General features: G+C 36.2%; 1 pseudogene; it reads left to right on the top strand.

Annotated features, from left to right (window-relative positions):
* Window positions 1–8333: 8333 nt before the first annotated feature.
* On the top strand, window positions 8334–9416 carry LOC129692650 (olfactory receptor 4A5-like; annotated as a pseudogene).
* The last annotated feature ends 1220 nt before the right edge of the window (window positions 9417–10636 follow it).

Raw genomic sequence — 10636 nt, 5'->3', positions numbered from 1 at the left:
TTTTTATAGAACAGTAGAATTTGGTTTGGCTGTAGGTTCCTGACACATCTAGTCTTATGTTCTTGGCCACCTGAACACTGTTAGTAACAGGTTCTGTCACATAGAGTGGGTCTTAAATCCAATCAGATAATGGTTGATTTTAAACCTTGTTACACTATTGCACTAGTCCACTTTGCATGCAGTCCAGTTAAAACAGTACTATTGTTGAAGATGCTGTTCTTTTGCCAGAATGTATTTCTGCTTTATTAAAAAATCAAATACTGATATGTGTGTGGATTTATGTCTAAATCTTTCATTCAATTGTATTCTATTCTAGTAATCAATGTGTATACTTTATGCCTATTTAGTGCTGTTTTTATTATTATAGATTTGTAGTACAATTTGAGGTTGGGGATGGTGATACCTCTAGTTGTTCTTTAATTATTTAGGATTGTTTTAGCTTATCTGTTTTCTTTTTCTTTTTTGTTGTATGTGTGTTCATGTTTCCATATGAATTTGATATTTCTCTGTTAATTTTTATGGTGAACAGTGATGGAATTTTGATGATAATTATTCACATCTAATCTATAAATTATTTTTGATTGGATGGGATTTTAACCAATTAATTCAACCAATTCATGAGCATGAAATATCTTTCCATTTCTAGTATTATCTTCAGTTTCTTTCTTTAATGTCTTAAATTTTTATTATGCAAATCCTTAACTTTCTTGTCTAGAGTTTCCTTAAGATATTTTGTTTTTTGAGGTTATTGTGAAAGGTATGGTTTCTTTGTGCCAGTGACCCAGCCATGGACACTGAGTTAATCTTTTTTTTTTCAGTGGTGGATAGTTATTCTGTGTAAGAGCAGTGTGCTTCATATCACAAGCACAAATTCAGCTAATGTCCCATGGAGCAAAGAGATACTATGCTCTCTGTAAGAAAAAATTTAATCAGGACTTCCAGAGAAATCAGAAGTTCCTAAATGAAAGTAGAGTATAAGAAGATAAAATAAAACCAGGAAGTAGTAGAGCCTAGTTTGCTGGCCGTTATGTCTTAACTGCTGTGGATCTGAATTTTGAGGGCTGGAATATGGACAATAAAAATGGAAATTTAAAAATAAAAAGAAATAGAACATTGGTCACTGTACTCCTCTCTATTTCACAGACAATGCACTGCAGTGATAAGTGGGAAAATAGGGGGCATTGACTCCTTGAGAGTAATGGGAGTTTCCCACCTCAGGTGATTATGGGTTGGAAGTCTATAGTCTCAACACTAAAAGGCAATCAAAGCTGCTCTAGGCCAAAGGCTTCTGCAGTTTCAACAAATACATTTCAAAGACAACATAAAGGTGACTTTTAGAAAGGAATTTATTATAGGTTCTATGTGAGTGCTTCAGAGAAAGAAAGCAAGTAAATCACTTTAAAGAAACAGCAGGTCCCACAAAGTTGTTATTCTAGGTCATTGTTGAGGGATTGATAAGGATAATTTGTTTCAACTATGGGGATGAGATGGTCAGTTGTGTTTTCCTACATATGAGGTGCTAATTACACCTATGCATCTGGATTAAGATTTTGGGAACACTCACACACACAGGTTCATGGGCAACTATAGACATTGCTGTGTGAAAGTATATTAACTAACTAGTGCCTCTAGACTTTTCTGGTACTTCTGGCCAGGACCAAACTGCTATTAGAAGAAAGGACATTTATGGCTTCTATCAAGAATAATGAAAATAAGCAGTAGCACACACCATTAATCCCAGCATTCAAGAGGCAGAGGCAGGCAAATCTCTGAATTTGAGGCAAGTTACAAGACAACCAGAGCTATACAAGAAATAAGTAAATAAAGAAAGAAGGAAAGAAAGAAAGAAAGAAAGAAAGAAAAAGAAGAAGAAGGAAGGAAGAGAGGAAGGAAGGAAGGATCTAGAAAAATGTTAGGGGGGAATCAGTGGTCAGAATATATTGTATGAAAACAAATCAATTAAAAGAAACACAAGTGGTGTCAACTGCTGCTAGCTTCTTGATTGAAGGAATGGGAGTTTGTGTCTAGCTTTCCTTTTCAGTTTGGTTTGAACCTATACAGGCCTTGTATATGCTGCTATAGTCTCTCTGAGTTCACATGTGTCTGGGGGAAAACCAAACACTATTGTTCTGCTAAAGGAACATAGCAATAGATGACTCCTAATAACACTCTTTTTATCCTCATAGATCAGTACTTCATTTAGCCAAAATCAAAGAAGCTTCTTTTTGTAGTAGATGGAAACTAACACAGAGACCAATGTGATAATGAAAGACTTTGGAGCACTCAGTCCATATAGGATATTGTCATCAAACCCCTCTCCCTAGGGCTCAGAGAGCTATGTGGAATGGGAGGTAGGATTTAGTAAGAGACAAAGAGGTGGATGACTCCATGGAAAATGTAGCAATTTTTTCAACATTACATACACTAATATTTTGTGTTTTTTTTCAATTTCAATTTTTTTTATTTTAAAGAACTGAGAATATGCTAATATTTTTTTCTTTTTTTAATATAAGTTACAGTTTATTAACTTTGTATCCCTGCTGTATCCTGCTCCCTCATTCTCTCCCAATCCTACCCTTCCTCCCTCATCTCCTCCCTGGCCCTTTCCAAGTCCACTGATAGGGGAGGACCTCCTGCCCTTTCATCTGACCCTGGTTTATCAGGTATCTTCAGTACTGGCTGCAAAGTTCTCCTCTGTGGCCAACTAGGGCTGCCCCTCCCTTGGGAAGAGGGAAGGTCAAAGAGCCAGTCACTGAGTTTATGTCAAAAATAGTCCCTGTTCCCCTTAATAGGGTACCCACTTGGATACTGAGCTACCATGGGCTTCATCTGAGCAGGGGTTCTAGGTTATATCCACACATGATCCTTGGTTGGAGAAACAGTCTCATAAAAGACCCATGTGCCCAGATATATTTGGTCCTTGTGGAGCTCCTGTTCTCTCCAGGTCATATTAACTCCCTTTCTTTCTTATGATTCACTGCACTCTGCCCAAAGATTGGCCATGTGTCTCAGCATCTGCTTTGATACGCTGCTAGACAGAGTCTGTCAGAGGCCCTCTATGGTAGGCTCCTGTCCTGTTACTTGTTTTCTCCTACATCCAATGTCTATCCCATTTGTATTTCTAAGTGACGTTTGATCATCTTACCCCAGGTCCTCTTTCTTGTTTATATTCTTTAGGTCAATAGATTTCAGTATAGATTATAGGTCTATATAAGTGAGTATATACCATGTGCGTCTTTCTGCTTCTGGGAGACTTCACTCAGGATGATCTTTTCTAGGTCCCACCATTTGCCTGCAAATTTCATGATTTCCTTGTTTTTAATTGCTGAGTAATATTCCATTGTGTAAAAGTGCCACAATTTCTGTATCCATTCCTCAACTGAGAAACATCTGGGTTGTTTCCAGGTTCTGGCTATTATGAATAAAACTGCTACAAACATGGTTGAGTAAATGTCCTTCTTGTGTACTTGAGCATCTTTTGGATATGTGCCTAGGAGTGGTATAGCTAGATCTTGAGGAAGTACAATTCCTAATTGTCTGAGAAAATGTGAGATTGATTTCCAAAGTGGTTGTACAAGTTTGCATTCCTATCAGCAATGGAGGAGAGTTTTCCTTTTCCACAACCTTTCTAGCATGTGTTGTCACTTGAGTTTTTTTTTTTTTCATGCATATGTTGCTTTATTTCTTACAGTTTTTTAATTCTTTATTAATTACACTTTATTCACTTTGTATTCCCCCTGTGGTTCACTCAATCCTCCTGTCCCAATCCCTCCCTTCCTCCACCCTCTGCATGCATGCCCCTTTCCAAGTCCACTGATAAGAGAAGTCTTCTTTTTCTTCCTTCTGATCCTAGTCAATTAGGTCTCATCAGAAGTGGGCTGCATTGTCTTCTGTGGCCTGGTAATGCTTCTTCCCCCTCAGGGGGAGGTAATTAAAGAGCAGGCCAATCAAGTCATGTCAGAGACAGTCCCCGTTCCTATTACAATGGAACCCACTTGGACACTGAGCTGCCATGGGCTACATCTGTGCACAGGTCTTAGGTTATCTCCATGCATGGTCCTTGGTTGGAGTATCAGTCTCAGGAAAGACCCCTGTGCTCAGATTTTTTGGTTCTGTTGCTCTCCTTGTGGAGTTCCTGTCCTCTCCAGATCTTATTGTTTCACACTTCTTTCCTAAGACGATCAAATGGCAGAGAAACACTTAAAGAAATGTTCAATGTCCTTAGTCATAAGGGAAATGCAAATCAAAACGACTGTAAGATTTCATCTTACACCCATCAGAATGGCCAAGATGATAAACTCAGGTGACAACACATGCTGGAGAGGTTTTGGAGAAAGGAGAACCCTCCTCTACTGCTGGTGGGAATGTAAACTTGTACAACCACTCTGGAAATCAATCTGGCGCTTTCTTAGACAACTAGGGATAGCACTTCCTCAAGATCCAGCTATACCACTCCTAGGCATATACCCAAAATTTGCTCAAGTACACAACAAGGACATTTGTTCAACCATGTTTGTAGTAGCCTTATCTGTAATAGCCAGAACCTGGAAACAGCCCAGATGTCCCTTAGTGGAGGAATGGATACAGAAATTGTGGTACATATACACAATGGAATAGTATTCGGCAATAAAAAACAAGGAAATCATGAAATTTTCAGGTAAATGGTGGGATCTAGAAAAGATCATTCTGAATGAGCTATCCCAGAAGCAGAAAGATGCACATGGTATATACTCTCTCATATGGATATATAATATAGGATAAACCTATTAAAATCTAAAGAAACTAATCAAGAAGGGAGGACTCTTGCTAAAATGCTCAATTCCTATCCAGAAAGGCAAAGAGGATGGACATCAGAAGAAGGAGAAAAGAGGGAACAGTCAGTAGCCTGAAACAGAGGACCTCTGAAAGGCTCTGCCTTGCAGACTATCAAAGTAGATGCTGAGACTTATGGGCAACCTTTGGGCAGAGTGCAGGGAGTCTTAGGAAAGAAGTGTCACTTGAGTTTTTTTATCTTACCTATTCTGATGGGTGTCAGGTGAAATCTCAGGGTCATTTTTATTTGCATCTCTCTGATGGCTACGAATGTTGAGCATTTCTTTAAGTGTTTCTCTGCCATTCTGTATTCCTCTACAGAGAATGTAGCTCTGTACCCCATTTTTAATCGGGTTGCTTGATTTGTTGATTTTTAACTTCTTTAGTTCTTTATATATTCTGTATATCAGCCCTCTGTCAGATATAGGGTTGGTGAAGATTCTTTCCCTGTCTGTAGGCTGTTGTTTTGTTCTGGCAATGGTTTCTTTTGCTTTTCAGAAGCTGTTCAGTTTCATGAGGTCCCACTTATTGATTGTTGCTCTTAGAGCCTGTGCTATTGGTGTTCTGTTCAGGAAGCTGTCACCTATGCCAATGAGTTCTAGCCTCTTCCCTACTTTTTCTTCTAACTGATTTACTCTGTCTTGTTATGCTAATTTTTTGAATGCAACTTTCTTTTCAAATATTTTTTAAGTCTTTGAGAATTTTGTTCATAGTATTTTGGTCATATTTACTCTCTTCTTTTCATTTGCCTCCCAGAGCTACCCTCATTTCATATGCACAAAGGAGTATGTCCTCATTTATTTATTTTCAAACCCATTGAGTGCAATTAAGTCTGCCTGTGCACTCTTGGGTGTATGGCTATCCACTGGAGCTGGTTAGACTTACTGAGGACACATTCTTAAAAGCAGTGACAACTAACTCTGAATCTTCCAGCAACTACTAATCTTAGAGATTCATCCCTCACTTTGAGGCACTGATAAAATTTTTACTCCTACTGAAGTCTAGAGCTATCTTGATGGTGTTCCAAGAATTACAACATAGAATAGAACACATTGAAGTTGCAAGCTCTCAGTCTTTGTACCTGTGAGATTCTTGGGCTGAGAACACCTAGCCATCACAGTAAGACTGTTTTGCTAGGGTGTTAGTGGGAAAATCACCTGTGACTTCTTTCTTCTGTGAGCTGATTTGACTATTCCTTATCATACTAATGTATTTCATAATGTGTAGCTTATAGATCTGTAAACATCATACATCAGGATTTTTATGTTCACATCATAGATTCTATATCCCGTGGGGTAGATAGCTAGTCTTTCTTGATAATATATCCAAGTCATTTTCCCCCCTCTGGGGGTTTTTCAAGAGAAGAAAGCAATTGAGGAATGATCAATTTCTTAATCTGAATTTGTTCCAAGTGTTCTAACAGCTAACCTATGGTGACCTGTTCGTCCCTTACTTTGGCATGGTGATGGCATGGGGCCACCGAATATGTTAAAGGAAAGACTACTTTCCTGGTAGAATGACCCAGAAGATTCTGAAAACTCAGTTATGTCCAAGCTGGAAACTGTCTTCATTCATATTTAGCCCTTGAGATGTTAAAGTTTGTGTGTGTGTGTGTGTGTGTGTGTGTGTGTGTGTGTCCATCACTGCTTATAGAAGGTTTTGGAATGTCTTAATTTGTTGAGATGAGAAAACGGGATAAAGGGATGTGGTCGCTAGTAGGAAAGGCTATATAAAGACTTTTGAAATAAGAAAATGGCTGAAGAGATCTAATCATATTGATGTCTGTGCCAGTTTTGAAAGAGGATGAATTTCAGACTTTTTTTGTTAGGGTAAACATTAATAGCTAAGTTCATCGTGTTGCTATTAATCCTCACAGCCAGCTTCTCATGATGGAATGAAAAGGGAAAAATCCACCTTCCTAACTGTAATGTTTAATATGTTATTTCCTTTTTATGTGTTCAGCCCAATAAGGCTTTAAAAGTTAATCGTTTAATTAGGTCAATTTTTACACAGTTTTGAAAACATAACATTATTGTTTCTTTATGAAAATATTTTCACAGAGGGTAAGAACATTCAACTACTTTATAAAGCAAGTACTGGGAGTGTAGTCAAGGAGTTCTATATCTGTCGGTAAATGTCTTTATGGATTTGTATAATAAAGTCACTCTTTCTATAAATAAGAGTGATTTATAGACCAAAGTCAAATTTAGGATATCAGCTATTGAAACAACGGCCTAAGGTTGCCAAAATATTATGATATTACTGAACAGAGCTATGGACTAACAGTTTCATTGGTGATTTCTAAATAAAAAAATTAAGGTGTCACAACAAAGAATAACTGGAATTTGCATATTAGGTTGCATCAGTATTACAATATGATTATTGTTTAATTTCTGTAATGTCAAATAATAGCTATTATATGTTATTGAATGTATGACAATAGAAAAAAATCCCATTTGTCACTTAACTTATGGGCATTATATTTTATATGATTTTAACAAAGAAGTATAATTATATGGGATGCATTAGTTAATATATTTTTATTATAGAATGTGCTAGTATGTAAGGAAATAAATGTATATATCGTGTTCTGAAAACTTGATGTGGACTTTTATTTGTGAACCTTAAAATGATCCAACAAAGTTGTTTTGACATATATATAGAGTCATTCTCTACAATACAAGGAGTCATAAAATTACTATTTTAAATTTGAATTATGCTTTAATAACTATATTAACTTATTTATTAAATAAATTTCCTATAACGATATTAATCCTTTAAGAAAAATAGTAATGCATTTTTATAGCAATGAAAGTTTAGGTGATATGCCCTTTAACTTAAGTACTCTATTATAACTTTTTGATGAAGTTTAAAGGCAAATTCTTGGAATTTAATATGAAAAAAATAAAAACGTGATTTGAGATGTTTAAGACAGAATGTAAAGATACATTATCATCTGTACTTTCCTGGAGCAGAGATTTTTAGGGCTTTCATATATAGTATTATAAAGATAGTTCCTGCAAAATCATATTCAACTAACAGCAGATTTTTATGTTAGTTGATTTATTTCAGATTCATTCTCAACTAAGTGTGTGGATTTCTTTATATTTTGGTCATTAAACATTTTTTTTATTTTTCTTATTAGTTAAATTTTGTTAACTCTGTATCCCAGTTGTATCCAGCTCCCTCATTCCTTCCCAATCCCACCCTCCCTCTCTCATCTCCTCCCTGCTCCTTTCCAAGTCCACTGATAGGGGAGGACCTCCTCCCCTTGTGTGTGGATTTCTTTGTGTGTGTGTGTGGGTGTATTTCTTAAATTAACACCCTTCTTTTGTCATTACTGACATCTGTGAAAAACTAATATTTTTAAGTAAGAAGTCTAAGTATATTAAAGACCTTGGAACTTTGTTTGCTCTTAGGTACAAAGGATTCACTTAGACATTGACAACAAACCTGGAAACTGTGGGCTCAACAAAATCACCCAAAGGAAAACAGTGTTATCAACAAGTCAATGGTGCTCCATGGAAGAGGAATTTGTTAGACACTTATTAGAAATCACTTGGGATTTACATCTAGAAAATGAGAACGAAGACTTTATCCATGATAAAATGATTCCTGGACACATTTACGATTTCATGGCTGGTGTTATATTTAGTTCTTACTCCTGAATCTACTCCCAATTGATTAGGACAGATTAAATAGGACAGAGCAACAATGTGACAGAATTTATCCTACTAGGTCTCACTCAGGATCCTGCTGGGAGAAAAGCATTATTTGTCATGTTTTTACTCCTCTATATTATGACAATAGTGGGCAACCTGCTCATTGTGGTGACAGTGATTGCCAGCCCTTCCCTGGGCTCCCCAATGTACTTTTTCCTTGCTTGTTTGTCATAGCATCTCATGGATGCTATTTATTCCACTGCCTTCTCATCCCAGTTGCTTATGGACTTAATCTGCAACACAAGAACAATTTCAGTTTCTTCTTACATAGGCCAGCTATTTGTAGAGCACTTATTTGGTGGTGCTGAGGTCTTCCTTCTGGTTTTTATGGCCTATGATCACTATGTGGCCATCTGTAAACCCCTGCATTATATGTCTATCATGAATCTTCAGGTTTGTATTCTCCTGTTGGTGGTAGCCTGTGCTGGAGGTTTTGCCCACTCTTTGGTTCAAATTATCTTTGTTTACAACCTCCCATTTTGTGGCCCCAATATTACTGATCACTTTATCTGTGACATATACCCATTATTGGAATTAGCATGTACTGACACTTACTTAATTGGACTCACTGTGGTTGCCAATGGTGGAGCAATTTGTATGACAGTCTTTATCCTTCTCCTAGTCTCCTATGGGATTATTCTAAACTCTCTTAAGACTCAAAGTGAAGAAGGGAGGCACAAAGCCCTGTCCACCTGCAGCTCCCCCATCACAGTGGTTGTCCTCTTTTTTGTTCCCTGTATTTTCATGTATGTTAGATCTGTCTCCAACTTTCCTATTGATAAGTCCCTGACTGTAGTTTATACAGTTATCACTCCCATATTGAATCCTTTAATATACACTCTGAGAAATTCAGAGATAAAAATTTGTGTGGAAAAACTTTGATGTAAAAGATTAATTATGGAAAAATTAAGAATGTTTTTTTTTTAACTAAACACACACTAATATTCCAAAGCTACAAATAGGCAATAAACTCTAACAAAGGATGATGCGGTATCCCCAGGGAATTCTTTAGGTGTGCTTTACTTTATGAAAAACCACTGAAGAGCTGAATCAACTTTTCATTGAGATTAGAATTATTCTAGTAGAGAATTACTGAATATAAATAATAAAAGACAAAGATTTTTTTTCATATAATAAAGAATGAGAGAACTAAGCTAACTTGTACCAATTTTTAATTAATATTTACATAGGGAATAGAAAATTAATTTATTCTTTCCTAAGCAGTCAACTAACTGGTATTTTGAAATTCATGATTATCTACATCCATGAGAAATTAGTGAGAACAATACCTAGATAAATTTTGGGGAAAAAAAGAGGTTTTCTAGTATAATTACTTTTTATTTTATCTGCATGGCAGATTTTAATACCTGCTCACTGTTTTGGGATTCTTTCTGTTTCCTGGGTCAATATCTACACATTTTCCATTTCATGTGCTTTAATGCTAGATTATACTGTGATTAACTAAAGATATGAATAGTTTTGTTATATGAGATCCAGTTGAAGATAATACCAGATTACAGTTCTTGATGACAAAACAGCTATTTTGAAAACCATTATGCCAAATTATGAGCCCATTTTTGTTGTTCCTCAGTAGTTACCACATGATTTTTTATTTTTCAAAGAATTGTCATGTTTTATTTATGCTATTGAAGAAATCAATAAAAGAAACATACAGTGTAAGAGCATTTTTACTAAATGTTGTAGTTCAATAGAAATTTTCAATTGTAGATTTAGATCTTTTTCTAATTTTAGAAATTTTTTTCTCAGTTTACAGCTGTGGTGGATCATTCATACTCCAGATACAATATAATTTTATTATCTTCCAAATGTCTGTTATTGAGAAAGTGCTTAGTAGTAGATGAAGCAGTATAGAATGAACATGGCCAGAGGTCTAAAGTTCAATAGTTCTTTTCTTTTCCTTTCTTCTCTCACATTCTGACCATAGTTTCCCATTCCTTCATTCTCCGCAGTCCCCTTCACACCTTCCCTCTCTCTGAGATACACTCCTCCTCTATTTCCTTTCAAAAAGGAGCAGGCCTCCTAGACATACCAGGGGAAAATGACAAAGCAAGTTACAATAAGTCTTCATCTAAAAAATGGAC

The sequence above is a fragment of the Psammomys obesus genome, unplaced genomic scaffold (assembly GCF_907164565.1).
Source record: "Psammomys obesus unplaced genomic scaffold, mPsaObe1.curated_primary_1811, whole genome shotgun sequence".
Lineage (NCBI taxonomy): Eukaryota > Metazoa > Chordata > Mammalia > Rodentia > Muridae > Psammomys > Psammomys obesus.
The sequence above is the reverse complement of the archived record's forward strand: the minus strand, read 5'-3'. Positions and strand labels throughout refer to the sequence as shown.